The sequence below is a fragment of the Crocuta crocuta genome, unplaced genomic scaffold, assembly GCF_008692635.1.
Source record: "Crocuta crocuta isolate KB4526 unplaced genomic scaffold, BGI_CrCroc_1.0 scaffold196, whole genome shotgun sequence".
Taxonomy (NCBI): Eukaryota; Metazoa; Chordata; class Mammalia; order Carnivora; family Hyaenidae; genus Crocuta; species Crocuta crocuta.
The window spans coordinates 3,146,829-3,165,421 of record NW_027531026.1 but is presented as its reverse complement, the minus strand read 5'-3'; the positions used below and the strand labels follow the sequence as shown (position 1 = coordinate 3,165,421).

At 38.8% G+C, this 18,593-nt stretch overlaps 1 long non-coding RNA gene across 1 annotated transcript in view; it reads left to right on the top strand.

The window, feature by feature from the left end:
* Positions 1-17,817, top strand: part of LOC144237325 (uncharacterized) — a 288,758-nt gene extending 270,941 nt beyond the window's left edge. The window contains exon 5 of the long non-coding RNA XR_013336828.1: positions 16,592-17,817. This is a non-coding gene — a long non-coding RNA (uncharacterized LOC144237325). The remainder of the gene's footprint in view (positions 1-16,591) is intronic.
* The last annotated feature ends 776 nt before the right edge of the window (positions 17,818-18,593 follow it).

The window sequence follows — 18,593 nt, the reverse complement described above, 5'->3', positions numbered from 1 at the left end:
TATATAAATACAGGAAGAAAGAACAAGAGAGGAGGAGGAGGTAATTAACTCAACTGTATAAGGCTTTCTTTAAGAAGAAGAAAGGCTCTCCATAATTTCATTCCTGTTTCAGAACAGGCAGAAAAACATCCTTACTGTCAGCGCTAGAATACAATGCTGACTCCAAGACACAGTCCACTCAATTTTTACACCTGACTATGCAAAGCAACCCGCTTTCCCCTCTCTATGTAAATAATCTCTTTATAAATGGGAAAAATGGAGAACAAGCCTTTTAAACAGTTATCATAAATTAGAATAAATTGCATTAATTCAAAATGTAAAACTAGGAGAGCCAGGAGAACATGCAACATATTTTCTCCAAATAACACTGTGAACAAGCACAAGTGTATACTTTGGGCATATGTATATCTTTCCTCTGACTGACAGCCTGAAGGATAGTCCATGTGATTTTTATGTTGCTGAGGTGGAAACAATCTTTATTTGGATTGAATAGCAGAGTAAACAGGAATGAATAAGAGACACAAAAGTTTACAGTACAGATGGTTTTCCGATTCTTTTTTAAAAATTGTGTGCGTTTTCAATTAAAAGCGCATTTGCCTTTTGTTCTAGTCGACTGTCCCAGAGACTTTTCATGGTTGTAGACCAGAAAAATTAGAGGTGATCAGTAAGTCATGTTCTAGGTTTAATAACGTTACACACACTAAATGCAGCAGCAGTTTGTGTCCTCTACTTTTTAATCTGAAAAGATTAAAGGTTATCTTGTAGTTATGTAAGTCATTAGGGAACTAAAAAATGTTGATAACAAGCTTAGGTAAAAATAAATAAATTAGGGGCACCTGGGTGGCTCAGTCGGTTAAGTGTCCAACTTCAGCTCAGGTCATGATCTCATGGTTCATGGGTTTGAGCCCCACATCGGGCTCTGTGCTGACAGCCAGCTCAGGGCCTGGAGCCAGTTTCTGCTTCTGTATCTCCCTCTCTCTCTGACCCTCCCCTGCTCATGCTGTCTCTCTCCCTCTCTCAGAAATAAATAAAAAACATTAAAAAATTTTTTAAAAATAAACTAAGGAGGATATTCACATACATGTAGTTTGTGTGTGTGTGTGTGTGTACATACAGGTACACCCATGTTTATGGGGAGAATGGGTAAAAGATTTAGATGATTCAAGGAAAATATTAAAAGTGCCAAAAGTGGTCTCCAAAGACACAGAATAATTTGATTAAACTATAATAACACCCACCTATAAGCAGCATACCCCTGTGCCCCTAAGAGCCTTCTTCCTAGAAACGGAAGGGTGTTTTGCTTCTCACACAGTCATCTGGCTCTGCCATCGAATGTACTGTCTTGGGTAGCACAACCATCCATCTTCTGTTGACAAGGCTGCCTTACCTGTTCTGAGAGGCAAAAGGTTATACTGACTGAATTATCTACAACTCTATGATAGTAATGTCACAATGTAAAACAAAACAGGACTACCTCAATACTTATTAAGCATTTTTTAACTTGTATAATTATGGCATTGAATCATGGCTTATCTTTTATATTTATCCCTAGTATGTTTTTGACCACAGACTCTAGGGCAGTTAAATGCCCCCTAATTCAGGGGCATTTGAGAGAGAAGAGGACAAACACGCACAACTGACTTTCAGGCTCATCCGTAATTCTGCAGGCTCTTGTGCCTGCCTTGAAAAGGCAAGTTATGGCTCTCAAGGGTGCTCTAATCTGGAACAATTCCCACAAAACAATCAATGGCAAATCATTATTTCTTTCCTTTTCCCAAAGAACAGGATGCACAGAAAATAATGCACATGTAGTAGAGTTGAAAGCCTAATGCACATAGGAAACTTGCCGCTACTCCAAATCAGCACATCAGGCCACCAGATACCAGTCTCAGGCAGGAGTTAGTCATCATTTTCTTACATGAGCCATGCTCTTCTCCCAGAATTGATGCATCTTCTTCCCCTCTACATAAAGAATTAGCTGAATAAAGTAAAAATAAGAAGACTCTGGGGCCGCAGATGGCTGACCAGCTGTTTCTAAGTGACTCCCCATGAATCAGTGCCTCATCTGAGCTTTAGTGCTTCCATGTTTGGGGGGCAAAATATTCTGCATTTTGGAAAAGTAGTTCATGGAAAATAATGCAGCAAACTAACATTTATAGAAAACCACAGTAATCTTGTAACAAATGTCCTAAATTATGTACTCAAAAGCAGATCCAATTTTACCCAAGGTTCTCTGTATACAGTGCCTGTAGGTTTTTGCTGTTGTTGTTTATAACTGTGGCTCCTCCCAACCCCCACCCCAAGCGCCTCTTTTTTTTTTTTAATGATATACCCCTTTATATAATATACCACACAGAAGACAAAATTTCAGCCTGGAGAAGAGGCCAGGGGTGAGGGTGGTTGATTTAAAGGGCTTCACTTTTCTGTCCCCTTTGGAGATTTATCTTCTATATTGTCATTTAGTTTGATGGTAAGATTAATGCTGCTTCTGAAAGCCTCCTGGTTCCCTTTTAAACAACATTCATTTCCCAGTGCTTAAGTGCAATGTAGGGGGTATTGACAAAATTAAAGTAGAGTGGAACTTTATATTCCACCCTCTTCCACTGTCTTTTAAAGCGGAAGTTTCTGGCAAGGCAAAAGCTTCACTGAAGCCTTTTCCTGGTTGTTCTCTTTAATTTTAGATGATGGTTGGATGTGAATATCTCTAAGAGAGTTTATTTTAATACACAGAGGAGCAGAGATAGCTCCAAATGCCTATTATCAGGAAAAAGGCATTATATGTGATGGGAGAGTAAGAAACCTTCTGTGATCATTTTTATTCAATGAAAGCCATTCCTTTGGGTGGGAGAGTCAAATGCTAGTACCCACACATGCTGCATGCATACCAGCACGAGCCGGAGGAATGCAGATTTCTGTATCTGAGAGCAGCTGCTAAGTGAAATGGAACGTCCAACAGATGGCTGCATTGTCATTGTTGGGGGAGGAGGAAGGGGAGCTATTTTGGTTTTTCTGTTGAGGGGCTGTGTGTGTGTGTGTGTGTGTGTGTGTGTAAGAGGATGTGTTCTCTTCTACCTGAATATTTCTGGTGTTTCCAAGGGCTTTTATTCACTTTGAATCTTAAAACCAGCACTAGAGACCTTCTGGTCATTTGACCTGTAATGGGAAAGGGGAGAGAGATCAAGGACACAGCTTGCTAGAGCCAAAATCAGAACTCTTTCAGTAGGCCATACCACAGAGAGGTCATGCATTCTACTTACCTGAGTACTGGTATTTAACACCAATACCAAAGCTCAAGAGAGGGAAACACTTTATCAACTGTAGCTTCATAGTCCGAAAAGTACATGTATATTATTCGCTTTTAAAATTTTATGATGAAGTTGCCTAGTAATTCTCAAAGTGGAAGAAAGAATAAGATGCTTCCTAAGCAAAGTTCTATCAAGTCCATATTACATATTTTATCAGACGTTTGGGACAATATGACCAAATATAAATAACATGCTATAGAATATTACAATTCTATAGTAGTTTCATATTCCAGAATATAAGTAGTTAAACTTGTAAGTCAAAGCTTGAAAAGGCCATGCTTAAAAGGCAACAGAAAAGTGTTGAGCTCCCTTCATGACCTGTCTGCAAAAGGTCTCTATCTCCCTTATGATGAGGGCTTTGGGTAAGTTGTACAGTCACATGGCTCACCCATTGGTTCATGTTTTTTTCCAGAAATAGAATCAATAGAGAACAGACAAACCCACAGTTGCCAGTTTGTACAGTCTTGTGGTTTCTGTCAGGGCCTACAGACTCGAGCAGGTCTACCAGATAATGAAGGCAAACTATTTCAGTTCCTGTGGGTCCAGAGCGCCTCAGCAGAGTTCTGGTTTCAAACAAATGAATAACAAATTAAAAGGTACAGTAAAATAAGGGGGTGGTTAAAATATATTAACTAAAATCAATGGAGGAGAAACGTAGTTAAAATCTCTGCATTCTCAGCAATAGTCTGTGATGCATTTTGCTAATCTCTTAAAATTTATGTTAAAAGCCTCTTAACAGAAAGTCAATATATTTGGGTGGTTGAGCAAGTATATCATCCTGTACTGACGGTTGCATTAAATATGATGCAGAGGCTCCATTGTCTGTAGGAAAAAAACAGGGGGTCCATCCAACGGAAGTCCCACCTCAAAGAGACCAGACGCTTTTCCCAAAACAGCCTGTGGAGCCAAGCCCAGTATCATGCTCTCCTCCTTTGCCTAGGTTCCCCACTGACGTCAACTAGAGTCCTGGAAATGAAGCAGGATCGGAATACCAGAAGCATAGCCTAATAATAGAGCAAAAATGGAGAGCAGATGGAAAATAAAGCTTCTCGATAAAGTGAGACCTAATGTTATAAATTTGTTCAGGGAAAGAAAACAACAGCAACAAAGCAAAAAGGCCTGAAAGCAGACTTATTGGTGCTAAAATTCTGGAAGATGGCTGACTAGAAAAACACCTAGAGACTTAAAAATTACCCGGAAAAAGACTGAAAACTAAACAGGAAAACAAGCAAAATCAGCTTCTGGATTAGTTTGAAACATGGCTACTAAATGTGCCCGGGGTTAAAAAGGGATACCAAACCTGAACTAGAAAACTAAAACAGATGATTAGCTGCTTCCTGTACCCATGATTTGTATATAATTGCATCCATTGTATTTGCATCCTACCTCAAGCAGTCAGCTTATGCCATGGATAAGTGTTGCTGGGAAAACACAGGTGTAAATTCTGAACATGGCAGTGAAATGGTTTGGGTCCAAAGTAAAGGTGTTTTCCAAAGGTACCCTGTCATACCCAGAAGTCCCTAGGAATGTTCTCACAGTTTACTTACCCCTGCATCCCCATTGTGTGTGTTTCTGTGTATGTAGTAAAAGCCATCAAAGACTACTTTATCTCTTTGCATGGCTTTGACACATTCAAACGCTTCACTTAATTTTCTGGGATGAGCAGCAAACTCTTGAAACAAAACTTCTCTTAATTTTTCCTGTGTATACATTTTTACAGAAGGGAGAGATTTAGATCTTAATAATCGGACTTATAAACATGTTATATTTGATACAAAGAAGGCTGGAAAACATTAAGAATGAGGAAGGGGCGCCTAGGTGGCTCAGTCGGTTAAGCATCTGACTTCGGCTCAGGCCATGATCTCACGGTTCATGGGTTCAAGCCCCGCGTCGGACTCTGTGCTGACAGCTCAGAGCCTGAAGGCTGTTTTTGATTCTGTGTCTCCCTCTCTCTCTGACCCTTCCCTGTTCATGCTGTCTCTCTCTCAGAAATAAATAAAAACATTTAAAAATTTTTTAAAAAAAAGAATGAGGTATAATTTCAAACTGTAAAGACAAGTTCTATAGGGAAATCATGATAGAACATCAAAGATGTTCTATTTGATAAACATTCTCCATTTTCTTTATCAGAATGACCTTCTGGTTGGAAAGGTGGTGAGGTAAAGTTTTAGAACAGAGCTACATTTTCTCTTATTTTCACTGTTTAACCACTGACAGGATTAAGGGGAGAAAAGCCAATTTTTAAAAATATTTCACATTTTTAGCTTATTACTCTAATAGTTTCTGAACTCTGTCCCTAGTATCCATAAAAAGAAATTTTGTTTTCTTCAGGTAGCATTCTAAGTTCTGCTTCTTCAATCTCTCTATCTTTGAAAAAAACACTAGCCAACATTTTTCTTTGAGTCTGATTTCTTTGAGCTCTGCTTGATCTTGTGAACCTGACACTTCAGACCCTCCCTCACTCCCAGGGGAGTTCCCTCACCTTGGACTTCAGCTTCAGTCTCTGTTCCTCATCTTGAGGCTGAGCCATGAGCCCAGTCCATTCCTTGCCAGGCTTCTAGATGCCCAGCCCAACAGCACCCCAGGCCTCATGCCACCTTCAAAAGAAGACATCGGACACCCACCTCTGTTTGGATGGTCCTCAGCCAGAGAGATCACAGGGAACTATTGTAAAGTAAGAACCCGTGATACAGTGTGAAAGTATGGACATACAGACATAAGAATCACAGACTTTTGAATTAGAAGACACCTAGAGAGCATTTATTTTACAGGAGAGGAAAGTGTTACTCAAACACAGTTGCTAATCTAGAATTCCTATAAGAAGAGAGTGATATAATGTACATAAAGTGTTTTATAAACTCTATAGCACTATACTGTCTGCATAAAAAGTCAGTATTTGTCTTCTAGGTAGTATGTTTGAGAGTTATTCCAGAGATGCTGCCATTACTCAAAATGTTTTAAATTTCTTCTTTAAAATTGTCATCTGAGGCAGTTAAGATTGTCACTGTATAGTCACATCTTGTTCTTATCAGTAAAGGTATTATCCAGGGCTCAGACATCCATCTCAGATTTGATCTTAAATGTCTTCAAAGGCAGAAACCATGTCTGTCTTGCTCCTTGCTCCTGGTACACTGTCTGCCACTTAGTAAGCACCTAATAATTATTTGTTCAAGGAATTTTTTTAAAGATCTAACCCACCCTCAGAGAATGATGATTTCTATGATTGATAGGCAAAGTCTCTGAAGACATGTCAAAAGAGACTTTCCCAAATAAAATTATTTTTGAGCCGTAACACCGTTGTTGGAATAAGTTCAAGGTTATTCATTAGAATGGGACAACATTCATTGTATTTACCCATCTGTGTTCTGGCTGACCTGTTTACAGTGTTGAATTTATTTATATCTCACCTTTTTTTTTTTTTTTTTAAAAAGGCAGTTTGAAAAACAACAACAAAAAGAAACCCATAATAACAATACTGTTAATAAAGAGTCCATTACTGTCATTATATCCTGGTATGAATGGCAAAAAGCAGCCCAGAGGATGAGTCTCTTCTGTGTAGTGAGCTAAGGAGTGACAGTAAGTAACAAGAAACAGAACAAATGAGGCTCGCACCATCTCAAGTACATGTCTGCATACCATCTGGCCCTTGTTCCCTGTTGAGTCAAAGAGTTACTTCCAGCCAGTAAGAATGCAGTCATTAGGAAACATTCGAGGGTGACTGGGGTGACGCGATTCCCAGATTGATAATAAGTGCCCAGGAAGAAAGGTATCTGTGTGTCATGATAACCAATCATCACGGTTTTTCAAAGAATCTGTGTGACACATAAAAGTGAGAACAGTCCCTCTCCAGTAAACTGATGTTTGAAGAGGAAAAAATGAGTACAGTACTGAGTGGGGAAGGCGTATTAATCACAAGACAGAGTTGTCCACCTTTCTCATGTATGTTACTCTCAGGAGAGTCAAAGAGTAGTGATTTTACAACTGTTTTAAAACTCATTAGGCACACAGAAAAATTCCAGTTCATACCACAAAAACATGAACTTTCTCCCATATTTCAACTCGTTCCAGTCTACAGCATCCTGGCCAGGCTAGGGTGAGGTTATATATTTTATGAATCCTGTTGGGCTTAGGGCTTACATTCGTGATTGCTCAGTGAACATGTTTACTTGTTCTTTTTACTGCTCTCTGAAACACTGGATTAAGAACATTCAAACAGGTCCAGCTAAAAGCATAGCAAAATGTGGTACCTCATAAAAATGAAACCAAGGAGTGTTCAGAAGAAGAATAGAGAATGCTGAATTTCTCCCCAGACCACCGGCTTATTCATTTTGGAGCCACTCTGGTTTTGATGAGGACCAGAGCATGGATGTCATTCGTGATGTGTGGTATCCACAAGAACAAGAAGTCATTTCTTTTCTAGAAATAAGTTATTCCGATGCCATAATAAAAAGAAGCAAGTATTTAAAACGAAGGAAGTATTACTTGAATTCTGAATGGTTGAAAATTTGAGTTCTGTCCTTGAGCTAAGGAGAAGATATGAAAGACAGCTTCATGACTGCTTTTATGTAATCTTCCCTAGAAAATTTATGATCCAGCATCACTCCCTTAATCCTACCCCAAGATCAGGCAGGTCCCAGTACAATCTCCACAGTGCATTGACAGTAGGTTTCTAAACTGCAAATCTGATTCTATAACTGCAGAAGTTAAAATTCTTTTATGTCGTCCATGTTACTCGCAGATTGAAGTCTGATTTCTAAGCTCAACATATGACGATTTGTAAAAAACAAAAAACAAAAACAACTGGCTCTTATCTTTCCAACCTCACCTTGTATAACTTCTGCATGTACATTCTAAGCTTCAGCCACAAAGAATGAATCCAGGATTCCACTGTGTTCACTTATACCTCTATTCTCTCAGAGGAACAGATACTTTCATTCACCTTGTTTTCAGAAAACTGTTATTCATTCTTCAGGACACAGACTCTCATCTTCTCTCTAAAGACTTTGCCTTCATTCTCACTTTCACCCCCAACCATGCAGCCTCAAATTGTGCCATATGCACTTCTAAACAGTACAAAATGTTTTGAGCCAATCTGATGCCATTTTGAATTTAGGGCATTTTGGGCCCACTGGTATAACATTGACTTTCACTTCCAAAGGGACAACGCACATGAGCATATATCCAATTCAGTTGTATCTCTATGGCTATTCTCTATCCCCCCCACAGGATAATGACCTGCTTGAATAAGATTTGGTTTTAATTACTGTATTAGTCTGCTCTGGATGCCATAACATAGTACCATGGACTGAGTGCTTAAATGACAGAACTTATTTTCTCACAATTCTGGAGGCTAGAGGTCCATGGTCAAGGTGCCAGGTGACTTGGTTTCTGGAGAGACTCTTCCTGGCTTATAGATGGCTGCCTTCTCACTATTATCTTCACTTGGCATTTCCTTAGGACATGTGACATGAAAGGGAGAGAGAGGAGAAAAAGAGAGAGAGAGGGAGAAAGGGAGGAAGAGGATAGAAAGAGAAAGCTAACAAGGGAGAAGAGTCTTTATTTTATAAAAACACTAATCCTATCAGGTCAGGGTTCCACCCTTATTATGTCATTGAATCTTAATCACTTCCTTAGAGGCCTGATCTCCAAAAAGAGTCATACAGAGAGTTAGGGCTTTAGCATATGAATTTGGGGGGACATAACAATTCAGTCTAAAACAATCACCTAATGTTCCCAATATCCAACAGAAGTCCCCTTAATGCCTGTAAACATTTGTGCTACAATTAAATGCCCTAACACATAAAGGGAGAAAGAGGAAAACTGGTCAGCTCATTAATCAATCTAAAGTTTATACTCATTTAGCATATACCATGTGCAAATCCCTATTATAAACATGTCACTGTTCTTGAGGAATTCATAAACAAGTAATCTAATTGAGAATTTAAGCAGAAAAAGTGTCACACAAGTAGTTCAAATAATAAGCAACTACAGGGTAGAGGAAAGGGCACTGAATTTGAACTCAGAAAACGTGAGTTCAAAACCCAGCCCTGCCACTTACCATCTGCATGACCTTAAAGTAAGCTGCTTAATTTCTCCAAGCTTCAGTGCCCTTGCCTTTAATAACACAGTGACATAATACCTTAGGAAGCAAGTGAGAGAGCGAATTTCATAATTTCACTTTTGGAAATGCTAACACCACATACCCAAAGAAAGAGAGGTGTGGCTACATCTTTAGAGAAAGCTCCTTTGACAGGATTCTTGACACCTTCTTTCTTCCTAAGTGGGGAGGGCACCTTGTTTCTGGGCATGGCCTCTCTTGAAGGCAGGCCCTCCTGTATTAGCCACATTTGCACATGCCTTTAACCATCACTCTCAAAACAGCGTTTGATGCTAGTGCCCAACCAGGAAAGGAAGAGCTCTTGCTCATGTTCTACATTTGCTTTCTTGCATGGAAGCGAATCAGCATACTTCAACTCTGAATCAGAGAAATTGTGGTAAAAGCAGAATGAAAAATCCTTCGTAAACAAATGCCACATGGGTTAGTTCAAGTCTCCATGCACTCTCGTGGAAACACTAAGCACTAAAAATGTTAAAGCTAAGGCTGAAATGACTAAGGGTGATTTAAATATGGAGGACACCATACAGTGAAAGTCCTTATTAAAGACCCATCAAATATGTCATCATGTGCTAAAAGGAGATAGAGAATTATCTGTCAGTGATGGAACATTTACTCTGTGGTCAGTAGAAAAAGGGAAAGTTGACCTTGACCAATTGGTAACTATGGCTTCACCTTACAATCAGCAACTATCAGACGATATGCCTAAATCTTAAATAAGTGTGTGCTATTGGCAGAGTTTGTGGCAGCAAATGAAGCCCAGGTGGAGCTGCACAGGAAAAACAAGAAATATGGCTCCTCACCAGAAACAAGAGAGGAGCATGGGAGGACAGATTCAGAAACCCCAGGCTCCCACACCCCCTGCAGAGAAGAAATCATGTGTGTGTGTCACACCCCACAATCCCCCCATATACACATACACCCCACACAAGCACATGTTATTTATTTATTTATAAACAGCCTCACTTCCTACTAACACTGGCATTGTTCTTCATTTTCATTACATGTTGAAGGCAAGAATTAAGGGGTAGAAAGAAAAGAACTGTGCATTCCAAGCTCAGCTCTAGAAATGGCTTTGTATTTATTATTGCATGTATATCAAAAACAACAAAAGACCACAATGAAAGAAATAGACTCTGAAAACCTAAACTGAAAATGTAACTGAAGCATCATGTACTGACAAATACAGCTTTTAATACGTTATTTTCTTTCTGCTCCTTAACAAATGTAAAGGTGTCAATGCATATAAAAAATATCACTTGAGTTGCTAGCAAAATATTAAAGCAAAAACATGAGAGGACACTCCCAACTGCAGGAAATGTAAGTCACTTGTCCAAATCACTGAGTGGTCAGGGCATGCTTTACAAATCTCTTAAATATCTGTCTCCAAGCTCTTCACAAGGGAGTTCACACAGGCAGAGACATATTTTTTCTTCTTAATCACATACCTTTTAAGATTCATAATTTGGGATGAGCAAAAGGCTCGGCAGGAGGTGGGGATGAATTAAAAACCATAAAATTGATGCTATCACTCTGATTGACATACCAGTAGTGCAGCATACATTTCCTGTTTGTCAGGAATGAAAGGTGTTCACATTCTGTAATAATACCTAATAATGTTTTGGAAAGACAAACTGCTGTCTGACTACATTTTAGCAAGATAGATTTTTTTCCCTTTCTGGCAGCACTGAAATCAGAAGCTAGAGTATACATTACAACCCTCTATAAAAGATGACCTAGATATTTAATAGCTGCAGCTATTCCAGTCCACTACCTGGACCTCCCCAGGTCTCTGATGCTATATCCTAGCATGCCTGAAATCACCATTACACCTTAAGACTAATTCAAGAGAGTGTCCAGGGAGCTAGCTGTCCAGCACTGCCATAAAAAACTTAAGGGAACAAGTATCCTTTGCTACCTATAGCCATCTCATCACGAAATTGGCCAGCTCTCTACTTATCGTTTGTCTCATCTGACAATTAACATTCTGTGCAGGATAATAAAGAGAATCTTGTACATGTGGATCAGGAGACCTGAATCCTTCTAGCTGCCCATGTCACTGACTAGGTAACCACAAACAAGCCACTTAATCTGTCCATATTTCACAGTCATCATTTTAAGGAAATGCTTCCACTTGCCTTGACTACCTGATGGGGCTGTTGAAAACACAAAAGCAAAATGACAGTTTTGTAACTTTGTCATGTAGACCCTAAATATGAATTGGTTTGTGAAACAGTTTGGGGGACTTTGAAACTCATCTGTATCTGGGGTGGCAATTAAGCCAAAGGAAGAGGAAAGATCAATGCAAGACTAGATCTTATACGACAGGACTATATATAAAAAAAAAAATCAAGTGTAATTATAGCCATTCAAAAAGAATTATTCTTATGGTGAACTCTGAGCCAAAGATGTAGTCCTCAACTTACTGCCCTAATGGTATCAGTTATATTCCTATTGGGTATTGATAGTACGCACTGACTACCTAAGGTCTCAAAATGTTAAAAGTAGTATTGTGGGGAAAGGAGAATAAAGGGAAGACATGAAATACATCCTAAAATTTCAGGAGGAAAATGGAAGAGGAATGTTTCTGTTAAATTTTTTAATGACATGTTTTTGCATTTTAATCCTTGGGATTCTGCTGGTTCCAAGGAAGATGTCAAGAAAATAAAAATGCAAAATCAGTGTCATAGTAATTGTCTAATAATACCAATTTTCCAAGTATTAAACAGTAACTAGAGTCTGAATAATCCTTTGTCTCCAGAATTGTAAACACAGATTTGGATACTTTGGGATGCCTAAGGAAAACTGACCTTAACGATAAAGGGGGGATATTATGTAGACCCTGCTCTTAGTAGTAATACTGTTGCAAAGGGATCAAAAATGCTTTTGAATACAATTTATTGCTGTTGTTTTGGCTAAATCAAATAAAGGCTTTAAGCAAAAACAGGTTTCAAGCCTTCTGCTTATAATTGCACTTCATGTGACTTGACAATACTGATTTCTGTGTAATTTTTTAAATCCATGTTTGGTAAAAAAGAAAGAGCTTTTCTACTAGTTCTTCAAAGTTCTAATAAAATCAGCTTGCTGGTGCACATACTTACAGACACAGTGCAAATTTAGTCATAGAGAAGCTCAACAGTCACTCTACTACACCCAGTTGGTCTGTGCTAAACCTCCAAGAGTTATGGTGCAACTCTTTCAGGATTTGAATGTATTTCAGTCATGGCCTGAATTAAATTATATGCACTAAGATGAAAGTTAAAAACAGAATGCATGGATCACTGTCCTCATAACCTTCAAGAAGCAGTCCATAGGCTGCTGTCTCTATCTTGACTTAGACTGACAGAAACTGGAAGGAAAGCATGAGCAAAAGCGGTCTTGAGTGCCATCAGCTGAAATTTACCTAAATCCCAAAGCAAAATATAATCTGGAAGAAATAAGAGGTTCACCTTTTGGTTTTAGTCAATGATAACCTGTAGGTTGGCTTAAGGTATATCCATCCTTCCACTTGCTAAGTTCCCTAAACGTGGTTCTAAAAAATAAAGTTAAGTATTCAGGCCAGAGATATTTATCAGAAGGATATGATTTAAGTGGCTATGTACCTCATGGCAAGCCTCACAGAAAAATATAGGTACAAATATGCATAAGTCATATTTATATACTTTCTATAAAATTAGACTGGCATTAATTAAATGGCAGAAAAGGCAATGAGAGCATTGTTTGGAAGGTAGCTTGTTCCAAGTTCTGATTATAACTTGCTTCCCAAAGAAGGAGCCGCCCACAGCTTAGAAGACAGATGAGAAGATCATCATCACAGATTTGCTGTGAACAGCTCTGCTCAGCTCTGTCCCTGCCAGACTTGGGGCCACACACACCCTTCTAAGAGGGCTAAAGAAGATTCACAAAGAGCACTGCTTCTTGCTTCAGCTTTGGCAAGATCAGAGGATGACTTCGGGTAACTTGAAACCTTCCTATAGTGCTGAGAACTGCTCTCAATAGCAAAGTTGTTATCACCATCATTACACCTAACATTTACTGAGCATTTACTATGTGCCAGGCACAAACTGCTTTGCATCTCATCTTATCTTCACAGTAATCCCATGAGTGAGTACTATAATTACCCAAATTTCATGGAAGAAGAAACTGAGGCCNAAAAAAAAAAAAAAAAAAAAAGAATGCTGAGTACCAGCACTGGGACTTGAATTCAATCTCATTCTTTTAGAATCTTCACTTCTTGTAACCATTAATTTCATCAGCTTCAAACAACCCATGGATTAGGTATTTTAAAATGCCACCCCACTTACAAATCTCTTCCTTCTTATTCATTAATTGTCTGAAGAACGAAGAATGCCAGGAACTGTCTTAAGCACTGGGAATTCAGCAGACAACAAGGCAAACTCTCTACCTGTGTGGAGCTTACATTCTGTATTCTGCACACATAGCCTCAATTATTCCTTAAAATAACCATGTAAGTCTGAGTCTATTAGTATCACCCACTTTTTATATAGGGAGCCAGAGCTCAGAGAAGTGAAATAACTTACTCAAGGCCACACAACTGGTAAATGGGAGAACTGGGGTTTATCCTTTGACCTTTAGACTGTTGGTCCTTCAATCTGCTATGCTTCTGTTACCCAATTACTATGGTTTCAAAATGGCTTTCACTAGTTGGGCAGAATGTTAGTACCGCAGGGATAGAAAATAAGACCAAGTTGGCCCTTTTCCTCCTAATTTCTTCCCTTTTTCACAATTTCTTGGTCTTTACCTCTGTCATGCTTCAGGTACCCACTGTCTTCTGGTTATCCACAGTCTCCCACTGCTCTACCTCCCACTTCCACCCCATAAGCCTGTCCTCTGACTTACTACACTGCTTTATATATCCCCCCTCTGTTCCTCACTCATCCCACATCTATACCTCAGGGTTAATCTTAGCTCTCACTCTTCACTTTAGATAGCAGCCCTGACATGTTGTAGAAAGTGACCTAAAAGGAGTCCCTTCTATCATTATACCAGGAAAGACTTGTCCCTAATAAGTCATTTATGTTATTATCTCAGAATTTCTTGAGTGAATTTTCCCAAAAAAGTCTCCCATGTGGTATTTATACTGCATACATACATGTGCCTGTGAGTGCACGCGTGCACACACACACACACACAAACACACACATACATACATACATATATATGTGCTAAATATGTTCCTGGTTCTGGGTAGACAAATTTAACAGTGAGTGGGGGGAGTGGGTGCCTGGGTGGCTCAGTCAGTTAAGCGGCCGAGTTCATCTCAAGTCATGATCTCACAGTCCGTGGGTTCAAGCCCCACATCGGGCTCTGTGCTGACAGCTCAGAGCCTGGAGCCTACTTCAGATTCTATGTCTTTCTCTCTCTCTGCCCCTCCCCTGCTTCCTCTCTGTCTCTGTCTCTCAAAATAAAATAAAGACATAAAAATTTTTTAAAAAATTTAACTGTGGGTAATATACTTTGAATTCCAATCAACCAAACTACAAGTGACCTCTGGCAAAGAATTTCTCAGTAACACATTCCTGTCTTCACTATTATTCACAACAAAGAGTGGAAAGCAGTAAATAATTTAAAAAATACATTTTAAAAATAAACATGTTATTCTTTAGTATTGGAGAGATAGGGACCAATGTAATAAACAATGTAGAAAAAGACATATTTTTTTTTTAAAGAAAGAAAGAATTTAAACTTATGAGTGGCAGTAGTAGGGGCTGTAGGAAACAAAGATAAGCATTTCTGACTTGAGACATTTTCAGGTCTACAGAGAAACCCTGAATGCAAATGACATTCAAGAACCTCTTCAACTGGACCCTAACTTTTTCATTAGGTGTAGCCTCATAAGAGTAATGAACACGTCTGATTTTGCTCAACATTATATGAGCAGCATTTAGCATAGGGCCTGAGACATAGTAGGCACTTAAAAATTACTGAATGATGGAATGTCATTCTAGACTTACATTCAACCACCTTCACCATCTGCTTCCTAATGAGCAGAGCCCTCCAATGACTAGTATTCCTTAAGCTTGGGTTTTCACACTGTGCTTTTCTCTCAGGCAGTAGCCTTTGTCTGTATTACCCTTTTCCTCCCTTCTAGACCTGGTGAAATGAGATTCTTTAGGCCAAGGTCAAAATTGTTTCTTACGATTCTCCTTGGCCGGGGTTTTGGCCCACCTTTCCCTTTGCCAGCAGGTGCTTGGCTATTTGGCCAGGTTTGGGAGAAGGCTTCTTGCCCACCTCTGATATAGACACTAAGTGTACACCACCACAGAGGTGGTGTCCCTTGGGGGTGCCCATTCATTTGTGCAAAGGGGAAACAGCCTTCCTCACCCTGCTGGCCCCCACATTATCATTTTACATTGGGGACTCTGAATGTTATGTAACTAGTCCTAGACCTGAGGAGAAAACCACTGTCTTCTTTTAAGCAAACACTGAAACTTGTCTCCATAGGTGTTGAAGAATTCAAGAGCAAAAAGGCCTTCACTCGTCACCTCAGCCTCTGGTTTTGCACAGATTTGTTAAATGACTTCAGAAAAGAAAAATATCATTTTATTTCACACAAAAATGTAGGTAATCCCAAATCCAAATTTACCTGGACAGGTCATAAAACGGATCAAATAACACTGATTCCTTTTCTTTTCTTTTTTTTATGGAATTATCATTCATCTTTTTCAAGAGGAGAATTTTATAAATTTACTATGCTACTCATAAATGCCTTTCTGCCAGATTAATAGAAAACCTTTAGAAGCTGGACGTGTAACTCATTCTGAGATATGGTGTTCCACAAACAATTGTGTACTGTTCAAATATAATGATTATACTATTCATTCATAATTATCATATCCCAACTATTTACTATGTGTAAAGTATAATAGCAGGTACTGTTAGAAGCTGATCCCTCAGTTTAGGCCTTAACTTGGCCCTGTCCAAGACCACTGTAGGCAGTTGTCCACCTAAAAGGGAAAATGGGAACTAAATGCAACCTTTGGTCTATTTGCCAAACCACATCCCCTCGAATGGGGTTGGCTGTGTCCACCCAGGGGAAGTTGCACCTTTTTCCTAATTTTCACAAAGTACCTTCTTGACCCTGCCCCTCCTTCTGCACAAACCTATTAAGCTGCATTTGGCCCATTTGTGATTTCTTTTCTCTCTCCAGAGTCATCAGTGCTCGGTAGAACATCCTTTCAGTTACATGAAGATGCCAAACTAGAGGAAAGAGGACACACCATGTGATTTCCCAGGGTCAACATCTCCCAAGGGATGGTCCTGACTGAGGAGACACAAAAACAGTCTAAAACCAACAGATATTCCTGTCCAAATTATCTTTTTATGGCACACCATAGCTGTATTCAATATAAAACAAGTAGAGTGAGAACTGAACGTGAATTACAAAGCAGAATTTTTTTCATGATACATGAGTTAATAAACATGAGTTAAACTCATGATACATGAATTCAAGAAAAGAACGGAATCCCTTTTTATACTTTATTGCCACAAGTTTTACCAAATAGGTGGTTTGGAAAGGTAGCACCTTTTTGAAATTAATTCTTGATTTGTAAAAGTTCAGATGGTTACTATCTATTTGGCCAACTAAAAGTGCTTATTTTTACTGCCATAAGCCAAGCATGCTGGTCTTTGATAAACACGCCATTAATCATGATTTAATTGTATAGGCTCAAAAATCTCTAAGACCTGTTAAGAAAAAAAAAATAAAAAAGTTATAAAATTATTTATTAACCTGTAAAAAGTGTGTGGATTTTCTACAAAGCCAGCAATTGGAAATTGACAAAATTTATATTTTTATCCTTATGAGAATCTTTATACGTTTACCTCAAAGGGAAGAATAGAGTCAATTACTACTATTTCAAATAGATATTGCCTTTGGCAAGTATGCAAATCATACTGGAATTGTACATTTGAGCTTTTTTATTGTGACAACTCTGAGATATTACTTGGTAAAGCTGATTGTGCTGCTCCTATTCCTCTCCAGTCTGTTCTCAAAAGGAACCATAACATGTTTCCAAGGCGGAGAGAGCACCAAGAGGCAAGGTTCTGTCAGCTGCTTCTCTGGACTGAATTGTGTCCCCATGTTGAAGCCCTAATCACCAATGTGAGTGTATCTGGAGATGGGGCCTTTAAGACAGTGATTAAAATTAAATGAGGTCATAAGGGTGGAGCTCTAATCCAATAAAACTGTTGCTCTTATAAGAAGAAAAAGAAAAGGCATCAGAGCTGTTTCCCTGATGTGTAAGGACATTGTGAGAAGAGTGTCATCTGCAAACCAGGACAACAATCCTCGCCAGAGTCCAACCATGCTGGCAACCTGATCTTGGATATCCAGCCTCCAGGACTGTGAGAAATAAATTTCTGCTGTGTAAGTCACCCAGTATATGGTGTTTTGATATGGTAGCCCAAGCTAATACAACTCCTTAAATAACCTAACCAAAAATAGTTATCATTACTAATAATTTTTCAGCAAATAAGAGAAAAAGATGTTTTATAAGATTTTAATTTTTGTAGGGGTGCCTGGGTGGCTCAGTCAGTTGAGCATCCAAATCTTGATCTCAACTCAGGTCTTGATCTCAGGGCCATGAGTTCAAGCTCCTCAGTGAGCTCCATGCTGCGCATGAAGTCTACTATTAAAGAAAATTAATTTTTGTAATTTTTATAAGAAAAATGTGAAGAAAACCATCATTGAAAATTGAGTTCTCTTTATTTTTTATAATACACAGCCTACGAAAATTTGGTGTTCTTGCTATGCAAACATAGCTTCAAAAGAAATAGCCCTGCTTCTGCCAATCTTACATAACTTGATACCAAAATAACAATCCTATTAGCAAATGGGCAGAGTACATGAATAGACAGTTTTACAAAGAAGGCATACAGATGTCCAATAAACATATGAAAAGATGTTCAATGATCAGTAGGGAAATGTAAATCCAAACCACAGTGAGATTTTATCTCATACCTATCACAAGAGCTAAAATAAAAAAGAAATAACAAGTGTTAGTAAGGATGTGGAGAATAAGGAACCTTTGTGCTCTGTTGGTGAGAATGTAAATTGGTACAGCTACTATGGAAACCAATATGGAGGTTCCTCAAAAACTTAAAAATACCATATGATTCAATAATTTCACCTTTGGGTATTTACCCAAAGA